General features: G+C 47.7%; 1 protein-coding gene across 3 annotated transcripts in view; it reads right to left on the reverse strand.

Annotated features, from left to right (window-relative positions):
• VANGL2 (VANGL planar cell polarity protein 2) overlaps positions 1-15,649 on the reverse strand; it is a 77,336-nt gene that overhangs the window by 29,816 nt on the left and 31,871 nt on the right. The window lies entirely within an intron of this gene.

Consider the following 15,649-nt stretch of genomic DNA (forward strand, 5'->3'; position numbering starts at 1 on the left):
TTGTAATCAGACTCAGGTACGAACAACAAAGAACAGGATCCAGAAAATGCCACAGACTGCGCGACACAAAGAGCCGGGGAGCCCAGGCCGGAAGGGCAGGTTGTGCGGGAAGCCGTAGGAAGGCCGCGTCAGGCGCTTACTGTGTCCTGGTGCCAGCCTTGGAAACACGCGCTGATCTTCAGCGTGATAAGCCAATATAACACACAGTGTATAACCTACATACAATATGCATGGGGTATATACAGGGTATAATGCTGGAACTCCCATTGTGCAGGAACAAAACATCCAGTAGTATCTATTTAAATTGGGTTCTGTGGCCTGTATAAAAGTGAGGGTCACTATTGTGGTGCACATAGGTAACCAAGATGCTGTAAAAGTCAGTAATACACAAAGAGGGGGAGGAGGAGGATGGTACAACCCCCCCCCCCCCCTCTTCCCCTCCCTGCACAGACCACCATAATTCACTAGCAATCCTTAAGCCTATTGTCACAGCATTAACACCCCACACAGAAACTACTAACAGCACTTTCACTGGACACCGCTCTACTTAATGGGGGAATTAAACACCGACACCCCGACACACACACACACACACACACACACACACACACACACACACACACACACACTAGACACTGATACGTGGCTAATGCCAGCCACAGCTGTAAATCACATTAACGTCATATTATGGAGAGACAGAGAAACATTCAGCTTTACATAAACTGTGCTTCTGTATGATCGGCTGTAACCATTAGCGATGGAACGGTCGCAGACTATCACACACATGCACAGTTATGTCCTATACAGAGATAAATGTAATATATTCAGGTGGCTGGAAGGTTTCCCCCTTGTAGAATGGTTTTGGTCATTCACCCATAATCCTCCTTTTTTCTTCCCAGAATCCTCTAATACAGAGGTTACAACATTTGGGGATGAGGTAAAACCCAGAATGGTGCAGACCCTGGAATGCCGGTCCGCACTCCCTGCCATTCTGGAACTAGTAGTGTTGCCCCAACACTGTCTAGATGTGGATACGGCCTGCAAGCGAGTTTGCTGCAGGGAGCCGGACCGGCGTTCCTGATCGTTTGGATTTTTACCCAATCCCCTACCTCTGCTCCCAAGGCACTTTAACAGTCCAGGTTTCAAGGATATCCATGCTTGAGCACAGATGACTTCATTAGTACCTCAGTCAAATGCGGTTCACCGTGCTCAGCCATGGATATCCTTAAAACTGGAATGCTGGGGTGCCTTGAGAACAGAGATTGGGAACCACTGGCTGTCGTGAAATCCATACAAGAGGGCCCTTGCCCGCTCGGACATTTTATTAATATGATATTAAGGACATGGGTTAAATGTCAAGGGGGACCCCATTACTGGGCACAGCCCTCAATCTATCTATATTATGGGGGCACCCAGGCAGCGATGTTTTCTGACAAGAATTTTCAGCAGCCAATTTTCAATTTAACATTAAATTTTTTTCCCCTACATATTTTTTGTTCAAACATTTCTCTTACTGAACACCGAATTAATCAGTTTAAAATGAGCAGCACGTCTACCGGATTATCTCCTTTTCTGCGGAGCATGTATATGTATAAACAGGGAGTTTTCCAGACGGTGGTCTGGCGTGACTGAGATTTATAGGCCACCAGTGTATATGTAGTTCCAGCAACACAGCAATAGTCCGCATAAACAATGGCGCGTTCACCCCTCTGACACTTATTTCATGTTTATAGTACCACGTCACAAAAAAACCCCTACTTTTTCTTGTCCTGTGTTGTGTCAGGATAGCATTAAGCCATTTATAATCCGGCAACGCAATAAGGACGCAACGTCAAGGCTGAATAATTAAGATTGGTACATTACAGCGCACCGCACCATCCCAAGGCCTATTCATATCAACACCTCAGATTCCCCCGGTGCTTAATCGACATCATTACTGGTCTGTGAGAAAATCACCTCAGATCCAGTCTTATTCCGCTAAATTAATTTACGTTATGGTTTCAAAAAGACAGAGAACCAACAAAATGAGTGTTTTTTTTCCCCCCTGACTTAGACCCAACGAGCAGACCGCCCTGGGGATCACGTCGGCACCTTGTGAATAATTGATGAAACCACCATGTATCTGGAATAAATCTCACTCTGAGACGTGGAATGAAGGATGATGGGAACTCACAAACGCAGAGATCAAAAGACTTCTGTTTCAGACGACAGCACATCCCTGTACACCGTACCATGCTGCGCTCTTAGGATATAGCTGTAACCAAATGCGATATCTTGCCGCCACAATAATAATAAATCAGGAATATGCAATCGACGCCTGCGAAATCAGCGCATGAGGTACCGGCCTTGTATTTATATGAAGGCGGTGCATCAAAGTAGACAAAATGGATCACCACGAACCCGCGCAATAGATTTAAAAGGAGGTTATATTAGTCAAAGTGATTCCGTATGCATAACACGCACATAAAAGGATGACGGTCAACGCGGACCCCAAACAAGGAAAAGATAGATTCACAAACACTTATAACATTTGGATTCAAGTCCTGGAGCCACGATAAAATAAATGACGCATGCTTTGCTGGATCCATCAATTATACAACGTTTGTAAGCGTACTTTACTTGTAATAATTGCAGGCTGCTCTCCAGCGTTCTGTTGTCACCAGATAACAATAAGGGCACATAATTCATAAGGAGCCAATGAAAAGCTGCCAGCTACTGGAACCCTCATCCGTTACACCTTAAATCAATCCCAGAAACGACACGGTGACTTGTGTGTAACACCTCCGTCAGCACCAAGGGGCATGACCCCATCACCTGCACAGAAGGAGCGCTGGCAGGGTTTGTACAGGAGGCGCAGTTACTAATTTTACAACTTTCTAGAGTTTGGACGGGGGACAGGAACGGGGTGTGGGAAAATAAATATGTTCAATGCAGCGTTTAATTGCTAAAGGGGGGTCATACTGTTCAGCAGAAGAAAAGGGTCCAGTGGGGGAAATCTTTTATACTGGGTCGAAGGTTTTAGTTCTAAAAATAAACAGTTTTTTATTTGTGACAATGGGAATGTCTATCAGGTCACGAGAGGGACCAAACCGGAATGCTAACGAGACGCACACATAAAATACGGGCCCGGCTCTTCCATTTGGCCGCCCCTCGGCCCTGGACTGCAATAGACGATGCAGAATCACTTTTGCAGTTACGGTTTTTGCATTTCGCTATTTAGTGTCAGGTGGCATCGGCCAATAGTGTCCACGAGCTCCAACGTCAGCGCTGTCGACAGACTCCGGGATAGGATGAGAACAGGCAAGGATCTATGAGGCTCAGGTTCGGGGAAGGTAAGGGATTGGTGAAAATACTGGAAATGCAATTAAACAAGAGTCTGATATTTTATAGACATTAACAATGTTGACATTCATAATGCCGGCATGTGAATGTTGACTAGTTCTTATAATGACGTACAGATTGCCAGAACTGAATTAAGGTTGACAGTGTTTTGATTGTGATTCTGTTCCAGCACTAAACCGTAGGAAATGTGAACATTTTGAACGTCAGCCTTTCACTGTGGACACTCTGATCGTCGGCATTTTAAAAACGGAGACCAAACGTACCAAGCAGGATTAGGAGAAAGCCGGAACTGCTGCGTGCCCAGTGGTTTGCAGATGAAATGTAGCTTTATGCAGCTAATTCCGGTACATTTGGACATTTGAAGAGTGGCGACATTCTCAGCTACCAGTGTAGGTAGCATGCTTGTGCACAAAAATACTTTTGTATACAAATCACATCACGTCATGCTCAGAGTGATGTTCCAAAGCCTCTCTGCTCACTGCTTGGTAACTGTGCTAGGGGACTACAAAATTCCATAACACAATTACAAATCAGCCTGGGGAAACAATAGGATCAAATACGGCAACCTGACTACCTGTCATATCCTCACAATGATATTTATCCCTGATCCAACTCACCTGGGAAACACATTGCCCTGAAAATGCCATCCAACATTCTTATTTCTGCCAGTTACACAAGTATGCCTGGAGACGGACAATATACAGAGTCTGGCATTAAGTCAAACATAACACAGAACTGCACCGTGCATTCACAAACAACGAGAGCGGACACTTCTCTGGGTGTGTGCGGACCAGTGACACACCCAGCCTACTGTATAACGCAAAGAAGAGGCCTGCATAGTCTAATCTAGGGGTGGCCAATAAGCGGCCCTCCAGATGTTGTAGAACTACACATCCCATCATGGCCCACAACAGTATTAGCATGGCTAAATAGCATAACTATGACAGGGCATGCTGGGATGTGTAGTTCTTATAGACTCTAACCTGTAATACTGTTTATGACTGTACCAGCCCAAAACTGATATTCACAGCCCCCCCCCACCCGCAAGCCAATTCCCCCCTCACAAAGCAATGTAAGCCTTGCTGCAGCCATTGCTGCGCCAGAGTTTCTTGACATCATCCAACCTCTTTAAACCCCGTCACTCCCTGATCTGATCCCTCGCTGAAAACATTTTACATTGAGAGGAGATAAAAAAGCCCAAAAAAAAGAAAGCCACAAAAACACAGCTAAGCTACACATTCAATTACAGCAATCAAATGACTAACGTTCTTATAATACACGGTATAATTATAAGGAGATTTAAAGCATTACAAGCACCCAGATAAATACACTCGAGTCAGAAATCCTTTCTGTAAAGAGATGATCTGCTACATGGGGAATTAAGATGGCGATGATCTCCTTGTGGCAATCAACATCTTTCAGTGGCTGCTCATCTGGTTAATCCGCGGCCTGTTCCTACCTGTATCTGACAGGAGACGACTGGAAACTAGCGATGAAGGAACCAGCCTGGAGATGGACCCGTGTATGGTCCCAGCCATCTCTGCATGCAGCTGCTTTTGTTAGGAGGGTGGGGGAGCAGAGATTTGCACAAAAGTAGCATAGTGCACAGTGGATTTGGCCTGCTGCCCCCATGGAGCCCCGCCAGCTGCTGTCAATGCAGTAAAACCATTTTGTGTCATCCATCATCCCCTCATACAATGTCCCAGCCTCGAACCGTGCCTCCTTACCCCCACATCACCCAACACACGCTCCACGGGGGGCTCCCGGCCTGCGACCAGAAACCTAGGCCCAAAGTCAGCCTGCTGAGGTGAAAAGGGGAGAGACATCCTCCCACACAAAATGTGGTTATGCCAGAAAGGAACACATGGAGGCAAGCCTTGGAAAGCTGTGTAAACAGGACCGGGCAGCTGGGTATGCACCACAATAGCTCCGCGCAGGCACCCTGCGGTTAATGTGCGGCACAAATGTAAGATAGGCACATTTCCAACATAAAAAAGGTCAACGGAAACACAAAATTACACTATTTATCCCATTCCGCAGTTAAAGATGATTATAATATTGGATTTTTTACACAACACCGCAAGGTATGGCGAAAGGATAGAAATTTAAACCACCGCCGGTCACTGGACTTCTGGGAGTTTGTCTGTGCATATGCAGTAGGCCGCAGTGCATGATGGGTGGGATCTGTTGGGATCCCTCATGTAGCACAATGAGGTAAAAAGTGAAGCCCCAAAGTTTTTATAGGGTAACGCCAGTAATAGCATCAGACACCCAGCATTGGGGCGTCAGTACATTTGGAAATGTGGTAAAAACCCTGAAAACTGTGTTAGGAGCCGATTGATTGGTAACCCCCTCGCTGCCTGCAGTGTAATACACACCATGGTATAGGTAGACAAGATGTGGTAACAAAGACACAATTAATTCACATTGACGGTGGTAGGAGACGGACGGAGTTCATTGAATGCTACATAAATATTTAGTTCAATACTTTTGCCAGCTGCCCACCACATGCCCCCCACTCCAAAAAAAAAAATAGGATTAGGGTATCTGCCTGTACACACTAGGTTATGTAATCTGCCCGACTACTATAACCAAACCAGCTGGTGCAGAGAACGTTTAGCCAGTGGTGATAACAGCTGGTGGCGCGGTCGTCAGACGTACGGAATCTTGCATGCTCACTGGCCACTGAGCGGATCTAGTACAACCTATATAAGCGCAGAAGGCAGCTACACATTCCAGAACGGTGGTGAGAGAACAGGCTGATGAAATCAGACTTTGAAGAGTATGCATCAAAATACAATCATAATAAACACTCTCAATAGAATCCCATGGGAGCCTGGTTGTCAGGCATGGAGTATAAACAGCCTGGCAGGCACCAAGGAAAAAGACAGCAGTACAGCCGTGTTACATCAGATGCCTTCAGTGTGGCCTACACAAGATCACAAGGCCTCATCCACCTGCTGAAAGTGTTGGAAATGTGTGTACAGGCTTGAGGAGGTCAACCACTGTGACGCTTATATCACTGTCCCAAGATGTCTCCCCACTTGCTCAGTAGCCTTGGCGGTCATCTTGGAACAGGGAATGAAGCTTCCCTTGAGGAGCAGCAACACTGGTACTCAGGCCACAATAGGCAGAATTAGAGAATAACACGCTGTGTGTCTACTTGCTCCACGTGGCTACGGGTCATTGCTACACAAGTGTGCAATGAGAAATGTCCTAGCAGTGGTGAGCAAGGTTACCCACATTATGGAAAATGGCTGCTCCTGTCCATATCTGCAGCGGTGAGAAAGCTGCTCTGCAATATTCCATTGCTTGCACCCCTTTGAACCCGTACGTCATGCTTGGGGGGAGGGGGCGGCCTGCACAGTCTCTTGTTGAAACATATTTTACACAGACAAAAGTTGGCAATGACAGGACCAACAGGGGGGGGGTATTTAACACCCAACTCCCAGGCTCTACTCACCTTGCTTACAAAGCTGCATTTATCTTTAATTACTGCGAGGTGTCACCTACGCTAGAAAAATAAATAGACAATAATCCTTAGCAGCCTGAAGCACTTATCCCGGGCACAGGCATAAGAGAGGGTTAGGTGGATGGAAGGGGCTGGGCGCTACACTCACTGCTGCCACCAGTGTCCGCAACACTACAGCATGAGTACTACACAGAATACGGTCACAACCCCTACTGTACTACCCTATCCCTGGGGCTACCAGCACAATCTGGTCTGTATATTGAGATACAGACCAGACTGTGCTAGAACCACCAGAGCAGACAGCGACACCAGGCAGGAAAGAGGAAATGCATGGGTTCGGAAAGGTGCAGGGTGCTAGAATGAACACTATAGGACTACATTATATAGTTAGATAGTAGCAATGTCTAGAAGCAGTGGGCAAGTGGCTACATAGTGCTTGTAGGACCACTAGTCCCAGATTGTTACATTGCATGTTGGGATTGGTGGATTTTTAGCAGTCTCCGTGACATCGTCCTTCTAAGCCTTATCTATAGTATAGGATATTACCAAACAGCGTTTGGCACTGCATGCTGGTTCTTGTAGTTCCCCATCAAGATATTATACATCATCGCTGTACATTTTATTGCAGTTACGATTATATTTTAGCAATTGCAGAAAGACATTTTGTGCCACCTATGTGCCCATCTGACCCACGTGAACAATGGCAAACATGCCCCACCCGCGGGTGACGTCGCTCACCTCGTCCCACAGGGCAAGTGCAGACAGACAATAAAAGGCATTACACACCTAGTACAACAAATCAGAAACACAGAACAATCCTCAGTCTGAGACACAGGATCGGCAGGTGCCAAAATTAAAAAAATGTATACATTTTTTTTTTTTTTTTTTTTTTATCTGAAGCCATGGGTAAAATGTCAGGAAAGCAGAAGAATGACACACACACACACACACACACACACACACACACACACACACACACACCTGTGTGGCTGCCAAGGTTAGAGTATAGAAACATAACACCAAGTCAGTAGGAAGGCCGATGGTAAACAAAGCTGCGAGCCGGTTCAGCCAGTTTCCGCTCAGCGTTCACTTATGCCACGCTGACTGTGTATACAAGTCGCTGCCAGTGCGCCCGGCAGAGTCAAGAAGCGAGCAAGTCATGGATTCAGAATCCGCTCCTGACCAAACAATGCTGTTCACACCCAGCAGGGCACACGCTGCACCCCTGATATGGGTCCACAGGTCCTATATGGGACCCCATGCAAGGACAAGGCTTTTACGGCCACAAGAAAAAACTTTTTTACTTATAAAACGGATCATTATGGGGGGATATTCTATTGCCGTTAGGTGCAAATCTGCACCAAATCTCAGCAACCAGTCAAACGCCTGCTTTCATCGTTCAACTTGCATTATTCACATGGCAGCCCATTTCTGATTGGCTGCCGGGAGTTACTGCACCTAAACCAAGTGAGTCAAGTGTGCTTCTCATCCAGAAACAGAATAGCAGGAATGTGTCCCTCCAGCTGTGGTGAGACTACACATCCCAGCATGCCTTGCCACAGTTTTAGTATTCCATAATAGCAAAACTATGGCAAGGCATGATGGGACTTGTAGTTTTACCATGCAACATGAAGGAGAAAAACAAATCAAACATCTGAAGTAAGAAGATAAAAAGGGGGGGGGGGGACAAATAATAATTAAAAAAAAAATACACAATCCCCACCCCCAACACATTAGAAGAATCATCTTATTAGAGAGAAGGGCAGTATAAAAAATTAAACACTGTCCACATTAGGGTAACAATGGTCTTCAGAGAGGAGTCGGCCATTTTGTTATGTACCAGAAACAAGAGACTCACGGATAATCGTGATTACGGGAAGTCACCACCATAGAGAATTAGCAGATTGCGATACCATAAGCGAAGAACATCAATACACAAAAGGGCTGTCAAATACTGGTGGGGGAGGATTGTCCAACCAATTACAGATAAGTGGTGAAGCCCATAGCAACCAGGGCCCACTTATTTTATAGCTAGAATATGATTGGTTGTGAGCTTATGCATACGGGACCCATCACAATTGCTTGTGAGCCACTTAAAAGAGAATTATACTTAGAGGAAAGGAGAGCCTTCAAATCAGACTGACCACAGCAGCACAAAGTATTTCATGATATGGCTCTAGAAATGGTGAATGGTGACGGCCATTCCAGACCTGTGTGCTCCTGTTATTGGGGCCCTTTACCATTGTGTTGCATATGCAATCCTTTCGGTTGAATGCATCATCCTGCAGGCGCAGGGACAGGGGCTCCGAAACCCGCCCATCCCTGCACTCTGCATCACCGGGTGTCTGCACATGTGTGGTTAGTGCTGTCCTCTGGCTGACTCTCTGCCCCGCAGGCAGTGCAGTCTGTAGCCCATAGGCTTCCCCCATCTTAGCATAGCGGTAGCCCAGCGACACACTGCTATGCTGACCGTTAACACATTGGCCAGCATCCCTCATAGTAACCTACAGGGAGAGCGGCTGTGAGCGGAGATTCCTGCTGTGGTCCCTCAGTGATACATTTGGGGGATACTTATATGCCGCTAACCCCTGAAAATGGGTGTTTTCGGGGGAATTAGCCACAAATATGACATGATAAATATAGTGAGGACAGGGCTGCATGTGAGGTGAGGAATGGCGGCAGCAGGAAGCCACAGACAGTTATATAGTGAGAGGAGCAGGGTCACCAGCAGCACAGAGCATATCAGGAGATGAGTGATGGGTCAGTGAGGACAGGGCTGCATGTGACAGGGGCAGTGACATGATGTGAGGGGGGGAATGGTGGCAGCAGGAAGCCACAGACTGAGAGTTATATAGTAGGAGTAGCAGGGTGCCCAGCAGCACAGAGTATATCAGGAGATGAGTGATGTGTCAGTGAGGACAGGGCTGCATGTGACAGGGGCAGTGACATGATGTGAGGAGGGGAATGGGGGCAGCAGGAAGCCACAGACAGAGTTATATAGTGGGAGGAGCAGGGTCCCCAGCAGCACAGAGTATCTCAGGAGATGAGTGATGTGTCAGTGAGGACAGGGCTGCATGTGACAGGGGCAGTGACATGATGTGAGGAGGGGAATGGAGGCAGCAGGAAGCCGCAGACTGAGAGTTATATAGTGGGAGGAGCAGGGTCCCCAGCAGCACAGAGTATATCAGGAGATGAGGGATGTGTCAGTGAGGACAGGGCTGCATGTGACAGGGGCAGTGACATGATGTGAGGAGGGGAATGGAGGCAGCAGGAAGCCACAGACTGAGGGTTATATAGTGGGAGGAGCAGGGTCCCCAGCAGCACAGAGTATATCAGGAGATGAGGGATGGGTCAGTGAGGACAGGGCTGCATATGAGGCGGCTCTTCCTACCTCCAGTCTGTGTATTCCTGCTGCCTCCTCCACCCCCCCTCCCATCACTGCACCGCAGCAGTAGCATAGAGCAGTGGGGCTTCCATCTCACAGGTGAATGGAGTTTGTGATATGCCACAAATGTTTGTACATACCGTGAGTGAACACAATCCTCTCCTTACCTGTTCCCTTCCCCTGTCACTGTGCAGCCACACGCTCCGCCAGCAATGTCACGCTGCAACACCAAAACTGCTTCTAAAGAAGATCCTTTTTTGCTTTGTCATAGTGAAAAAGCTGCAGAGTCTGGGGGGTAAATAGGAGACACGCAAACAACATGGAGGGGGGGGGGGGGGGGGGATAAAAAATTGTATATGACCGAAGAGAAAACAGACAGGTGTCTGCATTTATTCCACAGGGAAGCCTCAGACACCATATCTACCATCACATTTTATGTTCCTGAAATTGGTACAATAAAGAGGAAAAATTATATCTTTTATGACCCATCTTCTAATGGTTTTACAGCTTCGCCCATAAAATGATCCAACAAGGTACACACAATAAAGATAGATAACGGTTCCATACGGAAAAAAACAAATACATTTCCAATCCGCAGGAACGTGCAACGTCCAGGTTGGTGGGGCAGATGTATTAAACATGGTGAAGACATGAGGTGGAAGGTGATAATGCACCAGCCAATCAGCTATGTTTGAAAAATTAGTTAGGAACTGACTGGCTGGTGCGTTATCACCTCCCATTGTCGCTCTTCACCAGGCTGCTTAATACATCTGCCACAATCATTTTTATTGCGGCTAGAAGCATTATCAAATGCTTCGAACGCCCCCCAAACGATACACATTAATGCAAAGAACACTCAGGTAAAAACGCACTAGGAACATTTTTCGGAGTATTTTTAGACTTCCAGAACATAATGCTTCCGAAAGATTTGAGTATTAATAGGTTTTCCAACGCCGTTACCCATGGTGCACCTCAGACAACAAACAGGAGTATTGTAAAGACCAGATTTAAAGATTTCAATGATAATTATTTATGTCACATATATGCACACTAGCGCAGGCTATTTGTGAGGGAAATACAGTCATCCTAGCCACTCTCTGGTAACGTCCACCCCAGAGTAGTTTCTTTACCTGTGGAAATTGGCTCAGCACACAAAATGGCTGCCTGTCTGTCTGGGGTATTTCAACTAAACTCAGTGCTCCTGAGGAAGCCGGAGGTTCCGGGGAAACGCGTTGAGCCTACAAACACTGCTGACTACATCCTGCTAAAAAGAAGTGACTTGGTTCGGCATTCATCCCGTGAAATCCCCTTGTATCACTTGGACGTTTCAAGTTTATGGGTTACAGCATCATCCCTAATTTCCAAGCAAAGGAGGACTTTTCATTGGGATCCTTGAGCCTTTGAAAACATAAGGCAAACAAGAACCACAGTCGTCACAGCACCTGGCTAACAGAATGACCAGAGAAAGAGGATGGTAATATAATTGTCAGCTCCATCACCCTTCCCCTATTTGGGACTATTGGTACCTCTAAAAAGCAAAAAGATCTACTAATTGATTCACATAACTACGAGATATTTTATAATTTTTTATTTTTCATATTTGTATAATTATATGTATACTTTTCATATTTTTTATATATAAAAATTATTTATTTAAGAGAACCGTGTTATTAATTATTAATACAGCAAGCGCTGGCACACCACCATTTCTTTATACAATATAACATTATTGGGTTCTTGACAAAACCCTGTGCCAGCTGCTAATAATTGCGCAACACACACTACTTGCTTTTTTCTCTTGTCATGTTTGAAAAGTGACAGTTGGGGCCCTGTGTTCTTTAAATTAGGGATGTGCACCGACCACTTTTAGCTTTTTGGGTTCTGATTATTTTCAGGTTTTGGGTTCTAAAGGGTTTTGCCAAAACACCCCATAAACGTTTTGGGTTCTGATTATTTTCAGGTTTTGGGTTCTAAAGGGTTTTGCCAAAACACCCCATAAACGTTTTGGGTTCTGATTTTTTTTTTTTTTAAACATAAAAAGGGGGAGATTCTGTAAGAATCTCCGCCCCCCTTCGCCGCCAATCGCATTTATAATTATCGCATATGTTCTAACATATGTGATAATTATAGCAAAGGACAGCTCTTGCGTTGAGAGCTGTCCTTTGCGGTGAGAGTCGCCGGGTCCCAGCGGCTTCCCCCTCCCTCACACACCCGGCGCTGCTGCTACTGCGCCGGGCTCTCCTCCCTGCACCCGGAAGAGGATCAATGCAGGGAGGAGGTCACCGGTCCGGGCAGCACAGCGATGTGCTGCCCGGACACAGGTGAGGGGGCGATGCGTGGCGGCGGTGGGATGCGGTAGAAGCCCATTGGTCAAAAGGTTGCACCGAGGTAGCTGGATAACTATGCTAAGCCACACAAGTGTGCAGCACAAACACTAGATTGATATGGCACACTTAGCATCACCCCTGGACTGATACGGAACTCTTAGCATCACTCCTGGACTAATACAGCACACTTGGCAGCGCCCCATGAATTATACGGCAGACTTGGCTCACCCCTAGAATTAAATGGCACACATGCGGGAACCATTTGGGCTGATATAGCACACATGGGGGCACCCCTAGACTGATACGGCAGTACTAGGCACCAGACAGGCAGGTAGTATATATAGAGAATGAGATACGGCAGTACTAGGCACCAGACCGGCAGATACGGCAGTACTAGGCACCAGACCAGCAGTACTAGGCACCAGACCGGCAGATGAGGCAGTACTAGGCACCAGACCGGCAGATGAGGCAGTACTAGGCACCAGACCGGCAGATGCGGCAGTACTAGGCACCAGACCGGCAGATGCGGCAGTACTAGGCACCAGACCGGCAGATGAGGCAGTACTAGGCACCAGACCGGCAGATGAGGCAGTACTAGGCACCAGACCGGCAGATGAGGCAGTACTAGGCACCAGACCGGCAGATGCGGCAGTACTAGGCACCAGACCGGCAGATGCGGCAGTACTAGGCACCAGACCGGCAGATGAGGCAGTACTAGGCACCAGACCGGCAGATGAGGCAGTACTAGGCACCAGACCGGCAGATGAGGCAGTACTAGGCACCAGACCGGCAGATGCGGCAGTACTAGGCACCAGACCGGCAGATGCGGCAGTACTAGGCACCAGACCGGCAGATGAGGCAGTACTAGGCACCAGACCGGCAGATGAGGCAGTACTAGGCACCAGACCGGCAGATGAGGCAGTACTAGGCACCAGACCGGCAGATGCGGCAGTACTAGGCACCAGACCGGCAGATGCGGCAGTACTAGGCACCAGACCGGCAGATGAGGCAGTACTAGGCACCAGACCGGCAGATGAGGCAGTACTAGGCACCAGACCGGCAGATGAGGCAGTACTAGGCACCAGACCGGCAGATGCGGCAGTACTAGGCACCAGCGGCACTACTAGGCACCAGACCGGCAGATGAGGCAGTACTAGGCACCAGACCGGCAGATGAGGCAGTACTAGGCACCAGACCGGCAGATGAGACAGTACTAGGCACCAGACCGGCAGATGAGGCAGTACTAGGCACCAGACCGGCAGATGAGGCAGTACTAGGCACCAGACCGGCAGATGAGGCAGTACTAGGCACCAGACCGGCAGATGAGGCAGTACTAGGCACCAGACCGGCAGATGAGGCAGTACTAGGCACCAGACCGGCAGATGAGGCAGTACTAGGCACCAGACCGGCAGATGCGGCAGTACTAGGCACCAGACCGGCAGATGAGGCAGTACTAGGCACCAGACCGGCAGATGAGGCAGTACTAGGCACCAGACCGGCAGATGCGGCAGTACTAGGCACCAGACCGGCAGATGCGGCAGTACTAGGCCCCAGACCGGCAGATGCGGCAGTACTAGGCCCCAGACCGGCAGATGCGGCAGTACTAGGCCCCAGACCGGCAGATGCGGCAGTACTAGGCCCCCGACCGGCAGATGCGGCAGTACTAGGCACCAGACAGGTAGATGCGGCAGTACTAGGCACCAGACCGGCAGATGCGGCAGTACTAGGCACCAGACCGGTAGATGCGGCAGTACTAGGCACCAGACAGGTAGATGCGGCAGTACTAGGCACCATCAGAATGAGATTATAATAATTATATTGCAGTAGGTAGGTATTGGTTGGCAGGGCACCAGCAGCCTGGAATGTATTACAGAACTGCAGGACAGGTATAATGTATGAATTAAATATAATAGCCTAGGTAGGTAGGCAGCAGCACTGTCAGTGGCACCAGTGGACAGAGTAGGTACTGGCAGCCTCTATTCAGTGCAGACACTAGCAGCACCAGTGGACTATATATAGAATATAATATTATATAATATACAGCACAGCACCAGAGGTAGGCCCCAGCACAGAGGAGACAGTAGTACTACAAGTACACAGTTAGTTACACACAGCAGAATCAGTTCACTAGTTTACTTTACACTGACTGCAGTAGTTACACAGCTGACTGTCCTCCTTGCTAGGGTGATCCCACCCTAAGCAGCACTGAGGGAGCCCCAGCGACAACTTCAGTTAAAGTTCAAGCCCCAGCAGCAGCACCACCAATATACCCTCTCCTAGACTGGAGCGAAGATGGCGGGCGCGAGAATCCGATGACGTCTTGCCCGCGCGGCCGGATCAGAGTCAGGCGGGAAGCTCGGATCCAGGCTCGGATTGTCGACGTTCGCGTGGAAATCCGAGCCCGCTTATCCCTACTTTAAATCTATGCTTGGCACATAGAAATATGGGAAAAAAACAAGGAATTCCGGAGACGGTCAGATCTTTGTGTGTATATGTGTGAGCACACAGGCCGTCATCCGATAGTCTGGTGAAACTAGTTTTCTTTCTATACAAAAAAAAAAAAAAAAACCCTCAGGGGGAAAAAAACTTTTTACAGGACTCTGCAGTCAGGAGTCGGATGTAATCCTCAGTTATAAAATCTGTACTTTTCCCCCCAACAGACTTAATGGGATTGCAAGGTTCAGTCTGTTTAAGCTGCTGTAAAAGAACCCAGAACTGGGTACTTATGTAATATCTGGGCTCTCGTTTTTCTTATGAGACCGCGTCCGCTCGCCACGCTTCGGGCACGGTGGCTCGCCACACTATATATAGAATCAACTCCATGTGTAGTTGGATAGTAGGGGTATGAAAAAATGGGGTGCATTTAACATGGGAGCCCAGATAATACATAAGAACCCAGAACTGCGCTGGCCAATACCATTATATACGGTTCTGTCATATCATTCCTAGATAGGTCATATAAATCCCTGGGATTCCTTTCATTACAGATGTACTGTAACCAGACCGTGCTACTAGGGCTTCCTACTATCATACTAAGCATCACATTCGCTTTCCCCTGTGCTGTGGTAGTACTGCAGTAATCAAACTGTGCCACCATATACCACTGTCATGTAAAATAATAAC

The sequence above is a fragment of the Crinia signifera genome, chromosome 12 (genome assembly GCF_055691185.1).
Source record: "Crinia signifera chromosome 12, ASM5569118v1, whole genome shotgun sequence".
In the NCBI taxonomy this organism is placed as follows: Eukaryota; Metazoa; Chordata; class Amphibia; order Anura; family Myobatrachidae; genus Crinia; species Crinia signifera.